The sequence below is a fragment of the Crocodylus porosus genome, unplaced genomic scaffold, assembly GCF_001723895.1.
Source record: "Crocodylus porosus isolate Cpor-Errol unplaced genomic scaffold, CroPor_comp1, whole genome shotgun sequence".
Lineage (NCBI taxonomy): Eukaryota > Metazoa > Chordata > Crocodylia > Crocodylidae > Crocodylus > Crocodylus porosus.
Window position 1 is genome coordinate 1,946,851 of NW_017728914.1, and position 15,155 is coordinate 1,962,005.

At 44.5% G+C, this 15,155-nt stretch overlaps 2 long non-coding RNA genes across 2 annotated transcripts in view; both read left to right on the forward strand.

Annotated features, from left to right (window-relative positions):
* LOC109309906 overlaps window positions 1-3,442 on the forward strand; it is a 21,023-nt gene extending 17,581 nt beyond the window's left edge. Inside the window, exon 3 of the long non-coding RNA XR_002101079.1 lies at window positions 3,433-3,442. This is a non-coding gene — a long non-coding RNA (uncharacterized LOC109309906). The remainder of the gene's footprint in view (window positions 1-3,432) is intronic.
* A 194-nt stretch (window positions 3,443-3,636) lies between these two features.
* LOC109309907 overlaps window positions 3,637-15,155 on the forward strand; it is a 32,271-nt gene continuing 20,752 nt past the window's right edge. The window contains exon 1 of the long non-coding RNA XR_002101080.1: window positions 3,637-3,710. This is a non-coding gene — a long non-coding RNA (uncharacterized LOC109309907). The remainder of the gene's footprint in view (window positions 3,711-15,155) is intronic.

The window sequence follows — 15,155 nt, forward strand, 5'->3', positions numbered from 1 at the left end:
TGACCCCAGCTGACTTCCTGCCCTTTGGGCAGGGGGCTGGACTCGATGATCTCCCGAGGTCCCTTCCAGCCCTAATGTCTATGAAATCCTGCCTCTGCTCAATCCATGAAGCTGGCATCCATCATGTGTTATCCATCATGTGTTATATTTTTCAGACAACACCTTTGTGTTTTCTCCCATGCTGCCCCATTATAAACATGCTCAAAGCTACTCATTATCCCCTTTAAACTCTCCTTTGCTGTTCTAGCTGGAAAAAATAGATCAAATACGGCTGAATTCATATGACTGCTCCCTGTCCTGCCACTTCCTTCTTTGTGCTCCTGTCTCAGTTTATCCATCTCTTGTCTTTTCACTTGAATTATAAGCTTTTTTGGGAGCAGGGACTATGTCTATTCTATGTCTGTGCAGCAGCCTAGCCTAGGGGGCCACTAGTTTACTGCTAGGCCTCCTGAGAGCTCTAAAACATAACTGAAGCTCCCTGTGTGCATATGTAATTGTGTACACATCCTATTAACATTGGATTCTTCCTGGGCAGAGGTGGGCTGATCTGCACCTGCCAGATCAGGAGCTAAGTTAGTAGGGCTGTGCGAAATTTCGCCGGCTGTTTCATTTCAACGCTGTTTCGACTCATCTCAAGCTCAAAACAGCGAAATTGAAATGAAACAAAGAGCTTTGAAACAGCCTCAAAACAAAACTAGGGCAGTTGAAACACTTTGAGTTTTGAAGCAGCCTGGCTGAGTTCTCCTCCCCAGCGCTGCAATCCATTGGGCTGGGAAAGGCAACTCAGCCCAGCTGACCCGACTTCCCCTCCCCAGCGCAATGGATCGTAGTGCTGGGGAGAGGAACTGAGTGACAGGGCTCAGTTCCCTTCTCCAGCTCGACTGGGCTGGAGAAGGGAACTGAACCCTATTGCACAGTCCCCGCAGCCCTCCCAGGGTGGTGGGCCCCGATCTGCCTGCCAGATGAGAGAGGCTGTTTTGAGCTTCCCCGTTATAGCCTATGGGCGAAACACGAAACCGTGTCACTGTTTTGACGAAACGGAACAGCGGTTTCCAATCCAAACAAAATTCTAAATGAAACATTGTTCCATTGAAACGCAAGTTGAAACGGAGTGGTGCCATTTTGCGCAGCCGTCTAAGTTACTAACTTGTGGGCCTCTTCCCTGGATTTTCCATAGCTGTCACTTTGACAGAAGATAAATCATAGCAAAGTAGTACTGTTGATAAATCAAGTTGCTGTTTGCTGTTGGCCATATTTTGGTTCATTTGGGGCAGGTATTTTTTGAAGTCTGTCTACCCTAATGACAGGTTTTTTAAAAAAAGTGGGGGGTGGGGTGGAGGGACCCCTGTTTGTATTTGCCTTATTAGCTGGACAGCTTAAGCTCAGTTCACTGCACCTGGCAATAGAAAATCGCTGTGTGTGGATGGATAAAGAAAACAACAACATAATTATTTCAATAGAGGCAGTTGATGAGTCTGACTGTCTCTGGCCTCTGTGGCAAAGGGAGTCTTGGAATAGGATCTCAAGTGGCAGAATGAACTACAAAAATTCAGCCTCGGATTTCCCCAATCCTGTCAGTCCACTGCGATTTTAAAGACTTTCCAGTAATGTGGGAGATTCAGCCCATTACCTTCAGGGGGTATATTGCTGGGATAACTCTGTAATCATCCTGGCTTTTATGGCCTCTGCGAAAATTGTGGCTCTGTTTTGTATTCCTTAATTTCTTCATGCATGCTGATAGAAATCAGCATGATGTTGACTTCTACCCAGGCAAGAGCAACCTGTAAATAAGCAGAGGACCTAGAGATCAAGCCTTGGGGAATGATGCTTAGGTTCTGATGAAATACAGTTGATGTGAACAACATGGCTTGTTTATGGCTTATAAGTCAGAGCTTGCAGCAGCTAAACTGGCCTAAAACCTGATTCAAAAAGAAAACATTTGCAGCCTTTCCTCCTGAATGCTGTTTAAAGCAGAAACTAGCTCCATTGACTGGTTTGTCTGATCACGCTAGCTGATGTTTAGTTGCTTCTGCTGAATATTATCTGCCTTTTTAAATGTGATCTGTAATCTTTGTTGTTAATCTGCTGTGTGACCCTAGAAAAATGAAGGCACAAAAAGGTGAATTATTTACCTGTCTGTAAAACAGAAATGTTTCCTTTGGCCACAGCTCTAGAGGAAAAAATGTCATATGCTGTTTGTTCTATATTTTACAGATGGCTAGAAAGGATGTTTAGTTTTGATTGGTATGGGTTATTCATGATGGGCTATAGTCCAGCAGTTAGGACTCAGAGTCAGACTCAGATCAGTTATTTTCCTGGTTCTGCCACTTACCTGAAGTGTAACCTTGGGTGAGTCTCTTCACGTCTCAAACTTAGTCCAGTAAGAAGTATTGGGCTGTGACATACAGGAAGTCAGACTTAATCTAACAGTTTCTTCTACCTAAACCTCAGTAAAGTTGCAAATTTTAGTGCAGAAAAATGGTCACCCCAGTTTGGCTGTTTTTTCCCTCCACCCTTTCCCTGTCTGGGGTTCTTGGAGGAGAATCCTGCAGATTTATGATCAATTAATAGTCCAGTCACACCTCTGCTGCCTTGTTGGTGCCAGCACCAGAAATTTGCAGTTGCCATGAATCATCCAATTCTAGAGTATTAGTATGAACCAGCAGAGTTTGTGAAGGGGTAGATAACACAGACTGAGAAAGGAAGCAGAACTCTCCTGATCTGTAGAGAGACAGTAGAATCACTGTAGAAAATAGGAATGTCTTTTTAACCTACATTATTGTGAAATTTAATAACATTTCTGATTAACAAAATTTTCAAAAATCTTTTAAACTTTATATCCCTTCTCCTATTGTCCTTGTACATATTGCTTTGAAAGATGATGGATGAATTTGTTCCTTATTCCACACTCATTACTGCAATGCATTTTAAATAAAAATACTGCTGTAAACCTTTCACTAGTGATAGCCCCATTTGGAAAAAAAGTTTGTCATGTTATTTGTAAGCTTATTAAAATTACAAAGCTTTGGTTCCAAGATGGTAATGCTGTGAGCAATAATTAGGCACAGTTTATGAACTTTCAGTCTCCTTAGTCATGCTTTGGAGTGATACCTGAAATCTGGGATTGTTTGTGGCTGTTAATGCTCCAGCTTTGTCACTTTTGAAGTGAGTGCCGTTTCCTGACCAAATCTGAACTTAACAAATTACTCACATGCTGCATTCCTCTCTAGTTCTGATTTGAATATAGGTATTTACAGCAGCTTAGGAGTGAAAGGAACATTTTGGTGTGTGCTGTCCCAGAGGAGCAGAGGAAAAGCAAAGCTTTATCGTTATTTGAATTAGGATTTATGTGCCCTGCTTATAAGAAACTCAGCAGGCTAAAGCAAAATCATATCTTTCTTTTTCCTTTCCCCCTACCCTCTCTCCCCTTAGGAAAGATTTTGCATCCCACATGAATTACGAAAATCCTCCACCTTATTCTGGCCCAGGCCCGAATGCTCCATACCCACCATATACACAACAGCCCGGTGGACCTCCAGGCCCCAATCAATACCCAGGCTATCCACCAGGGCCTACTGGACCGTATCCACCAGGGCCTACCGGACCATATCCACCAGGTCAACCAGGTTATCAAGGGTATCCACAGTATGGATGGCAGAATGCACCACCACCTCCTGGACCAGTCTATGCTGATGGACCTAAAAACACAGGTATGCTAAGCAGCATGTGAGATGTTACCCTAATGGCATTGTGCTGGTGTGCTTTTTGTCTGTTGTGCCTTGTCTGCTTTGACCTAAAAGACTTCAGCCTGAAGTGATAGGATTGCTGCTTTCTGGGCTTCAAGAAGCATCCTGTTGAGGTGACTGAGTGGAAGATGTTGTTTCTTTCTTGTTTTGACTCCTGTGATATTTTTTCAGGTACTGCTTCATTTTGTCATTGTAATCTCTGTTAATTGCTTATTCTCCATCCATCTTTCACAACTGTTTTTTGCCTTCATTCTGCCCTGTTTTTCTGCAATTAGTAACTGTCCAGCCCTAGGCTGAGAGACTTGATACCACTTTAGTGATTTAAGATGCACAGTTTTATAGGAATGAATGGGAGTTCTATATCTAAACCTAGAAAAAAGCAGGTGTCTTTGTTCTACTGTATTGTATGCACATCCAGAGCGCTCTGTAGGTCTCTGATTTCTTCCTCGCCCTGCCCCCTCAGGCAGCTACCAAGATTGGGTTCTGCAAAAATACACAGAGGCTGCTTACAGATGTTTAAAAAAAACTAACAATCCAAAAAAAAATGTAAAACTAAAACCAAAGAAACCCCACTTTATTTTAAATTTGGTGTACTCCTGCACCAAACACATGCCCAGAAGAGGCATTGCATTAGTTGAGACCTGGTTTGCCAACATCTGTGTAGATCAGGTGCTTTAGTGGGGCTTTTCTGGCACTTTCATCTAAAAGCTGATTCAATCAGCTTTTAGATAAAAGTGCAAAAAAACCCTGCTGAAGCATCCAGTCTATACAGACACTGCGGAGCCAGGTCGAACTAATGCACTGCTTCTTCTGGTAAAGCATGGATTTGTTTTTTAACATCTGCAAGCTGCCTATGCGACCTGAAGTTAAGAGTTGCGTTTAGAAATGCAGCAACTTCTTGCTGTTGGAGGGTCTTTCTTTAGATCAGTGATATTAACCCACAAAGCCTTTCCCACCCCCTTCCTCCTTCTGTCCCCCCCTGCGTGGTGGATCCACTGCAAGCCACTCGAGTTCCACCTACTCCAAGACCTGCACTGCATGTGGTGCTGTGGGTGCCATGTGTAGCATGGGTCCTGGCTTGACTGGAGTGAGCACTGTGTGGCACAGATGCCAAAGCAGCTGGAACAAGAGCAACACATAGCACAGTTTGGCTGGAGCGGGTGCCGTGTGCACCATGGGTCCTGGATTGGCTGGAGCAAGCAATATGTGCAGTACACAGCAGCTTCCCTGGCTGAACTACACTGCATGCAGCCTCTGTTCCAGAATCCATGCTGCATGCAGCACCCCCTAGCTAGAGCTGGGTGTGGCAGGGGTCTCCAGCCTGCGTACTGTGTGGGTCCCAGACTGCCTGGGGGTGGGAGAAAGGTCCACGTGTAGCACCCATTCCAGCTACTCTGGAATCTGCAACGTGAGTGTGTCCTGGGCCCTGGCCATGAGGCTGGGTCAGCACGTGCAGGTCAATTTAAATCCAGGGCCAGCACCAGAAGCCAGATGATAGGGCTGCCTTGGCTGAAACTGGCCCGTGGGTCATATCGTTGACACCCCTGCTTTAGATGTTCTTTAGTGGAGTTGGGCAAAATGGTGTCCAGCCACCTCCTGCTCTTCATTTGAGAAGGGGTGGGCTGAATGGCTGTCCTGAGAGCTTCTTTTATTTAATTCTAGCATGGAACAGAGCTGGAGACTATCAGAATAACCCTCAGATGAGGAATCTTGTACCCATGAGCACTTTTACATGTTATCAAACTTTAGTTAAAGTGCCCCACCACCATTTTCTAATGTGGGATGCTGAATACATGAGACACTGTTGGTGTTTTAATTAGAATGCCCCCACCCTGGAGCATGTGTATAGGTGCCATATGTTTATAAGTTGCTTTGGTTGCAGTAAGGTGATAGAGAAGGCTGATCCAAAGCTACGGGAAATCAGTGGGTATCTTTTAATTTATTTTAATGGGTTTTGGGTCAGACCTTTGGAGTCCAGGCCAGGAGCTGAAGACGGGTTTACCTGGCTCCAGAAGTGAAGGCAGGAGAGTGCAGTAGGGTTTGCTTTGATGGAGGAACAGTGTATGGAGAGTGTACGAGACCAGGGGAGTTAGGAGAAAGGGGTTGAGGCAGGGAAATGAGAACACAGTACAGCAGGGAAGCAAAGTGTCTGTAGAAATGGTGTGGGGAAGAAGGAAGAGGTGACGGACACCTGGAAATTTAAGGCAGAAGTAGAAGGTATAACTGAATGAAGGAAGGGGAAAGAGAAAACCATGAGCAAGAGTGTCATGTATGTGACTTTAGCAAAATACCTACATAATTATGGTGGCATTTAACTTTATACTTCTAGGAAAACAAGTATATGTTTATGTCTGTTCTGGAAGAAAACAGGTTCACCTTGCCCTTCTCTCCTCCTTGGGGGTCTGAAAATGCCTCCCATCCACTCCTTCACCCTTTCCCCATTTGAGAATGTATGTTTTTTTGGAAGAGAAAACTTGTAGTGTTCCTACGTGAAGGACAGGCTAATATAAGCAAAACCACTAAGTTAAAGGATCAGCCAGTCCCTGCCAGAACCTAAATCCAAACATTCCTTTTTTTCTTGGGAATAAAATCCTACAAACCTTCTAATTCCTTGAGGGCTATGGGCTACTATATTGGGGGCCCTAAAGTGGAATTTCAAACAAGGCAACTAAATACTAGCCAGCTGCTCAAGTCAGCAACTTGGTGTAGAACTGTGTCTCTAGAGTGGGTTGAATGTGTAGCACCGTTATCTGCTTGGCATATAAGATTCAGCTTCTGAGTTGTCACGGGGCTTTCTAGCTTGTATGACTCTGGATGGCTTTGTTCAGAAGGAGCTTTAATCAGTACTAGCTCTTACTGGCATTTTGTGTTTAGATTCATCAATTTTATCTGGTTCCAAACTCACTTTCAGTAAAGCCATTCACTCCTTTTTGTATTGGGAGTCTTGCTATGCTGTGTGTTTTGTTTGGTTGTGACATCTGCTGGCATGCCCAAAGAGACAGAAGAGCTGACAAGAAGGGTGGGACCTTATCCACCGCCCTTCTCTTCCCTTTCATGTGCTGGCATAAGGAAGATGATGAGAGGGTATGTGGGGTGAGGAGGGAAAGAAAGGGATTCTCTTTTGGCTTAGTAATATCCCACTGAGCCTTTCTTCTATGCTCCCACTGCCCCTGTATCAAGCTGGACTTTCCCAATGTTGGAGTTGGTATGCTTTCAAGAGAGCCCTCCCTGAAATCACCTACCTGTGTGTGGAATAAAGTGCTTGAGAAGCCCATCTTCTGGAAAAAGCAGAGCTGGCTTTTAAGTAGGTAGAGGCCAATCCAGTGGTAGTGCTGTAAGAATGCAGGCTGGAGCTCCTTAAACTACGGCTAATTGAAACTTGTCTTGGTTGGTTGGAGCTTGGCACCAACTGGTAACATCTTTTGGAGGTTCAGCTGTAGCTCCAGGAAACGGGTGTGTTTGTTTTAAATTACGGGTGAAATGAGCAGGGTTGAAGATGTTCAACCCTCTGATACAGGACTTAAGGGGATCTCCTGGGTCAGGTCCAGTCTTCTGCTGTGGCAGGTACCATGTTACCAAGTTACTTGCTCTAACCCATTGACTAGAGGGAAGATCGGACTGAAAACAAATGTTTTGGCTCCCAGGTTTCCCAGCCTTAGGACCACAGCCTGGCAAAGGGGTAAAATGTTATGTTTCTGCAATGATAGGTCAGGGTAAGAGGCTCCCTTGTGAGAGAACTTCTCTGCAGCAAACAATGGAAAACATGGCAGGTCAGTAGGAATTAATGCTTGATGATCCCAATGAAACCAGGAGCCTCAATTAAACCAAAAGATAGTTTGTATATCTGAATCCTGTTAGAATTAGCATTCTGCACATCTGGACAGCATTTAGCCCAGTTTGGGTTCAGTTGTAATTTGACTAATTTCAGACCTATTCATAGAATCATAGAAAATTAGTGTTGGAAGGGACCTCAGGGGGTCATCTAGTCTAACCCCCTGCTCAGAACAGGACCAGCCCCAAATAAATCATTTTGTATAGCTACTGAGCTATATGCAAGCTCATAGAGTTTCTGAAAATTAAGTTCTAGATGCTAAAGCCAGCTAAATGCAGTATAAATGCACGTGCTACAGGTCCCAGATATCAAAACAAAATCCGATGCTCATGCCAGGACATACCAACGACCTGTCTCTGAACGGGTTGTTGTGGGGATTCCTTTGTAGCTCTGCTTAGTCGTTCCTGGTTGGTTTGTTTTTTTTGGTGGGGGGCTGGGGAGGGGGAGAGGAAAGAAGCATTTCAGCAATGCAAGCTGGAACCTGACCCAGTTTTATCTCAGTATTTCTAAGTAGCACAGTTCCTGTGTGGCTTGATGGATGAATTTTTGTTTTCCTTCATTAGTGAGGTTTACAGTTTCTTGCTATGGTAAATGGCCAGTAATGTAGTTGCTCATTTACTGTTCAAGCCAAGGGGGAGGAAAATGTTATTTCAGAAGGAGAGCTTCCACACAGGTAGTTAAGTAGGAAAAATTATTCTGCTCTGAATTCATAGTCTAATCTAACTTTCTGTAGACAAGCCTTAAATAGAGATTTTGCTATAATATAGATTGACTGGCAGGCTACAATGCATGGATATTACTAATTCTGTTTTACTGTATACTGCAATGCGCCCTGGTACGCTACACAAAGTGGATTCCAGCTATATAAAATTTTTGCCAAGTAGCTGAAGTGACTACACACCTGGTATATTCTGCAAGAATCCTTATATCCCCCATGTTAGGATGCCTCTCTGTATCAATCACTAAATATGATAATCTGCTTTTCAACAAAAAAAAAAGGGCCTTCCAGAAAGAACTTGGCAGGAAAGCAACCTTTAAAGCTGGCAGCATTTTACGAATTAAATTCAGTTCAAAGTTGCATAACCTGCCTACAGGGTAATAAATAATAATAGAATTAGCTTGGCCAGATGGCCCTTTAAAAGCAGCTTGGAAGATCTGATTCTAGCAGTAATGGGCACGTCTTTCCATGAACTCCTTGGGGCCTTAAGGATGATGAACAATGCATTGATCATACTAATCCCACCCACTCTGTTAAATGCTCAGTGAAATGATCTGAGAAACAACTGCCTCTGCACAGCTGAAATTAAAGGATTCCTCAGACTAAACATCACCCACAGCATCAGATTTCAGTAGTCACTTGCATGTAAAAAGGAAAGGAAAAAGAGGAAAACAAAAAACCAGGTATGATAGCTGTGCCCTGATCAATGTCACGTTTCTTGTAGACCGTACACTTCTCAGACTTTTGCATCTGATTTTATTAATCTCACGTTATGATAAAGACATGCAGAATTTTTAATTGAAAAGCAAGGAGTTGTCTCGGCATTAAAATTAAAATTACTTTTGTTTACTGGAAGCAGTTGGAAGGATAGGGATAAAATGTAGAACATGAGGATACCTGTGGAAATGTAAGACTTGTTTTGAAAGCATCTTAGGCAAGTGCCCTAATCAACTTTGTCTCCAGGTAGCTAGTTTCAATCCTGCCTTCAGCAGCACTGTGTAGTTCTTTCCTAAAAATAAATCCCTTCCCAACCCCTAAACACCCACAACGTTGTTGTAACAACTGTTGCTCATTAGAAGAAAGCATTTTTCTAGATCTCATAACTGATCAGTTCATACCCTGGTGTTAATTGAGCTAAAGTTCTAGTTCAGTGCGGTGGCTTGTTAACTTTCTATGTCTATATCTTGTCCCCCTCCTAAAAAGCTCACCAATCTATCTTCAGTGATTTTTTTTTTTTCCCCTGTGATGGTAAATTATAGATTCTGTAGGCTTCATTTTGGACACCAAAGGAAACTGGGCTACTAGCTATTCTAACACCATGGAACATTTTGGATCATTAAAAATAGAAAAACCTGACCTTGACTTTAATGAAATGGGGCTGTTAAATGCAGTACTAAATTTAGTGAGTCTGCATGGTGCAGAGGACACACAATGTGTGGCATGGCTTCTTTAAATTACTGTCCTGTGACTGACTCAGAAGGAAGATATTCTTGAAACCTATCTTATTTCCCCTCCCTCTTTCCCCCTCTAATGTGTCAACGGGAGTAAGGAAAGCCAATATGTTCACTGATTAGTCAGCAGGTACTTTGTCACTGCTATAAATTAAGTTGAAATGAAAAGATATTATTGGCCTGCTTTAAAAGTAAGCAACTCCAGCCAAAGTACAAAGTGCCATACAGATTTTGAAAGAACCAGCTTATGTTAGCAATCTGTTCAGCTTTGGTACCTTGCATGTATTGGTTCAGAGCAGCATAATGGATCCAGACTATTGCTTGCCACACTAAAAGAAGTAGTTTCCATCACCAGCTGATATTTCAGAGAAAGGCAAATAAAGCTTTCACTGTGCGCTTGGCCAAGGTGCAGTGCTGTGTATACAGTATGTAGGATTCTTTACATCTGCCCTAAAGCATGAGATCGGATTACCCTTTTTGTAGCCAGCTTCACTATTGATTCAACTTAGCCAAAAAATAATCCTGTTTTACCTTTTGAGTGTTTTGCCCACTACAGGAGAGAATGAAGTTTTGAACTGGGCAGCCTGATATTAAAATAAATGTACAAATGGCAATATTGAGATTCATACTCGATATACTGTATTTACTTGAATCCAAGATGACTATAAAATTTAAGATGACTTTTGCCATAATTAGAATCTATACATGGGAAAACTATAAATTTTGTAGTAATTTTTCCATGTATATAATCTAATTAATTTTTGGGGAGGTTGTCTAAAATTCACCTCCCTGCCCCTCGTTCTCCTGTGCCTGTCCCCCTACCATGTCACCCTCTATTGCAGGGATGGGGAACCTACGGCTTGTGGGCCTGCAGTATAATTTCATTTGGCCCACGGCAAGTAGAGAATTCTAATATTATAAAAGCCTAAGCCTGTCTAATGCTCTATTTGTGCTCCAATTGGCTAATGGAAACAGCCTATTGGAGTGCTCCAAGTATGGGGGAGCGCCGCCATGATTCCAAAGCCGTGTTAAAGGACTGGACGGAGCACTGCTGGCCTCGGCTCCCCCACCCTGCTCCCTGCAAGAGGCAGAACAGTGGCAGCATGGAGTGTTAGGTGGCGGTACTCCATCCCAGCCCCCTCCTCCCCAACCCAGGCATTCTTGGTGGGTAATTGGCTAGTAACTTCATAAACCCGGCACTCAGAAATCCAGAATGCTCTAAAACCCGGCAGTTTTTTAAAAATACATTGGGGAGTAGCATGGCTGGTCCCAGAGCACCAGCCATACGCGGAGCTGTGGTATGGGTGGTGGTGATAGCTACCACATTCAAGCTTCCCCCTCCAGGGGTTGGGGGTAGCAGCGACCAGGCAGGGAGCAGCCACTGTGCCATGCAGTGCTGGATGGCCATGGCACATGGCTGCATGCAAGCTCATCCCTCCAGGGACTGGGGCATAGCAATGAGCAGGCGGGACCTGTCATGCCACAGCCATCCAGCACAATGTGGTGCGGTGGCTGCTCCCTGCCTGGTTGCCACTACCCCCCAGTTCTTGGAGAGAGAAGCTTGAACGTGGCTGTGCACCATGGTCATCCAGCACAGCATGGCTTCCTGATCGGCCACCACTATTCCCCCCCCCCCCCAACAATGAAAACTATGCACTTTGCTTAGTTCAGAAATCCAGAATTTTCAAATATATGGCAGGTGCTTGGTCCTGAGGTTATACTGTATTTCTGAAAATATACACCTATGACAGTAGCACTTTTAACTTTTTTAAAATTGCATTTTTAGTGCTTGCAACCTATCTTCATTGTTACTTAAGCAAATGTGCTGATGGTGAAGTGGTTGGTAGCATAACGTCTGCATTGAAACAGCGACCAGTGCCTGATCTTCAAATCTCATGCGTTTTGAATCTTGCAGTTATTTTCTTCAGGTCCCAACTGTGCGGTGTGTTTCTTGTGTCCTAACTTTCATTCTTCAGGTACTCTGCACAGTCGTTGCTTGCGGGGAAAAAAAAAAACAGTGTTTCTTCCAACCTTTACTTTTTACAATGGCTACTGCAAAAAAAATAAGAAAAGTAGATGTGGAATAATGAAAAATGGACAAACAGTTATTTTTTTGTGGAAATGCATGGCAAAGTGGGAACTCCCTGACTAGCCACAGTGCTAGTCTCCTCACCTGGCTCTGGGCACACCGCCCACCTTTCTTTCCTGCCACACCTTGATAACACATAATTAAGGTGTTAATTGGGTGGGAGGCTGCCCTTCCAAGCCCTGGTCTCCTGGGCCTATGTATGCAGCTCCAACCATCCCTATACTGCATCCCATGCCTTGCAGATGTTCCTAACAACTGAGCTCTGCTCCAGCCCCGGCTCAACACATCCCAAATTTAAGCCTCTCACTCTCTGCCCTATTACAGGCCACACTCATACTGCCTCCCTCTCACTGAGGCCTCTCACATGGTCTCTTTGATCCTGCCACTTTGCAGGGCCACTCTCAGACCGCTCCTCCTTTTCCCAGGGCCATACTCACCCTGCCGTCACCTGAAGGGTCCTGGGGCTTGTTTCCCTGCACTCTCCAGCCAGCAAGTGCGTGGCCTCTTGGGCCTCTCCCACAACCCTCATCTGAGCGAGCGCTGGGTGGTTTACAAAACACTGGAGTGACTCTGCCTCTAGTCTCTCGCTGGGTTGCTCACCCAGCTGCCCTGACTCGCTCCGTTGTTTACCCACAGCCCTTCCCTAATCGGTCCTCTGGCCCACCTGTGGCTTCAGGCACCCAAAGGCTTACCTGGACCTAGCCTGGCCCCCATGTTAGCAGGACTTACCCTCGAGCCCCCTGCTCACGGGGGCCCACTTTGCACTTTTTCCTCCCAGGGCTTCATCTCAGGACTCCTGTTCATAGGGCCTCACTACTCGCCCCTCTTGGCATTTCACATGTTGCAACTATATCCCAGCCCCTAACTCTGGCCTCTGTCCTTGGGCTCTGAGCCCCCTCATCCTCACTGGGCTCCTTCCCCCACACACACATAGTCGGGGCTCCTAGTTTCAAGGCGCCTTGCCTCTTTGCTAGGCTCCATATCCCTTTCCAGGCCTCCCAGCTGCCACTCTGGTACAGTCTGTCAGGTGTCCCACTGAACCCCACTCTACACCTCTGCATCCACTGAGGCCCATACTCTGCCCCCACTATGCTGGGGACTGAAGTCACCTCCTCCCCCCCCCCCCATAGGCTCAGGTGGCTGTATCTGGCCCCAGACTACCTCCAATGTTTATTGACCCACCTGAAGGTGGGGGCTGAGATTTATGCACCCCTGCTCACCTTCCACTGGAGTGGTAACTGGCCTGGCATTTCTGGGGGGCTGTTCTGCCATAAACAGCCTCACCAGGCCACCCATTCCCAGCAGGATGTAGTTTTAGGTCTTGCCCAGGACTAAGAGCCTCCTAACCATCCCCATCAGCTCTTGCCCATACCTCCTGGTGTTACCAAAGTAGCAGCTCCACCAGGAGATGTTTTTTTCCTCTGTGCCAGGCAGGAGAGTGCTGCCTCTAGCTCTGCTGGCCTGAATCTTAAATGGGCACTCATCAGAGCTGGGTAGCACCTGCCCATTGCCTCTTCAGGCTGTTAAAGTGGCAGACACCAGCAGTACTCTGCCACAAGGTGAAGTGCAAGCCCCTGTCTCTGATTTGTGGAGAAGCGCTTTCTGTGGTAAAAAAATCAAACCTAGAAAGACATTACAACACAAAGCACATCAAATATGAAGAATTTTGAGGGCAGGTGTGTGCGGACAAAATTATAGCCCTTAAGAAGAATTTGACTACTCACAAGCAATTTTCACAAAACCAAGGAAGGAGGTGAACGGTGTTGCTCAAGCCAGTTATGTGGTGAGTGAACTTACTGCGAAAGCACTCAGGCCTCGTTCAGGAGAGTTTGTAAGGGAGTGCATTGTCGCAACTGCAGCTGTATTGGCTCTAGAGAAACTTTAAATTATTTGAGAGTGTGAGTTTATCTCGCAGGACAGTGTCAGATCGAATTAATGATATGGCTTGGGATATTGAAATGTCTCTGAAAGATTCTGCAGCTGATTTTTTGAGTTCTACTCACTGGCTATTGATGAAACAGCAGACATAACGAGTACAGCTCAGCTGGCTATTTTTCCGTGTGGAATCGCACCTGGTTTTGAGATTTGAGAGGACTTGCTTTCTTTAGTAGCAATGTCTGATGCTGCCAAAGGTGAAGATATATTACAGAAGGTAACGTTGGCAGTGCAAGGGTTTCAGTTATTGTTTAAAAAAAAAAAATTAAGTGGTCTTACTACTAATGGTGCTCCAGCTATGATTGGATCTCAGGAGAGATTAATTGCCCTAGTCAAGAAAGAAATGGGTCACCCCAACCTTAATCCGAGTAAGTTGATTGTGTGTCATTGCATCATCCATCAAGAGAATCTGTGCACGCATTCAGTGCAACTGAAAAATGTAATGTTGGTAGTAGTATCAAGCATTAATTTTATTAAAAGTGGAGGATTAAACAGCCATCAATTTAAGGAGCTATTGAAAGAAAGACTTTGATTCAGAATATAGTGATTTAGTTTACTATTGTGAAGTCTGATGGCTTAGCCGAGGGAGTATGCTGAAGCGGTTTTATGAATTGAGGGAGTGAAACTTTTCATGGAGACAAAGGGAAAACCTGTTGCTGAGCGGAGTGACCCAAAGTGACTGTGACCTAACATTCATGGTCAACTTTACTCAGTATCTCAGAGCTCACAGTCAAATTGCAAGGCCCTAACCAGCTTCTTACTTTCCTTTTTTTTAAATGTAAAATTATTCGAAGCTAAATTAAAGCTGTGGCAAATGCAACTGGAAAAGGGCAACGCAGTGCAGTTTCCAACTTTTCAGGGACAAAAACCTGCATCAACAGTAGAGTATGCAAGGGAGTGTGGACATCAACAGCAGAGTATGCAAGGGAGTGTGGAAATTTACTTCAGAAATTTTGTGAGCAATTTCAAGACCTAAAAGTGGAGGAACTTGAATTAAATGTTTTTGCCACACCATTCAATGTTGAAGCAGTCGATGTATCTGAAAACTTTCAACACAAAGTCATAGAACTACAAAGCAACAGTGAACTTACGGCTAAATACAACAACCTACCTCTTCCGGGTGCCAATGAATTTCCAAACCTGAAGAGACGTGCGCTGAAAATTGCATTGCTATTTGGTACTACATACTGCTGTGAGCAGTATCACTCGTATCTGCCTGTATGCCAGATTAAGACATGAATTTGCAGAACCAGTTGTGAGTAACAACATCTTCAGAGCCAGCAGATATTATAAAAATCACCAAAGAAAAGCAACCTCAGCCATCACACTAAAGAAGCGGGTGACTAAAAACGTTTTATGTTTCTCTCTAAAAATAAAAAAAAAA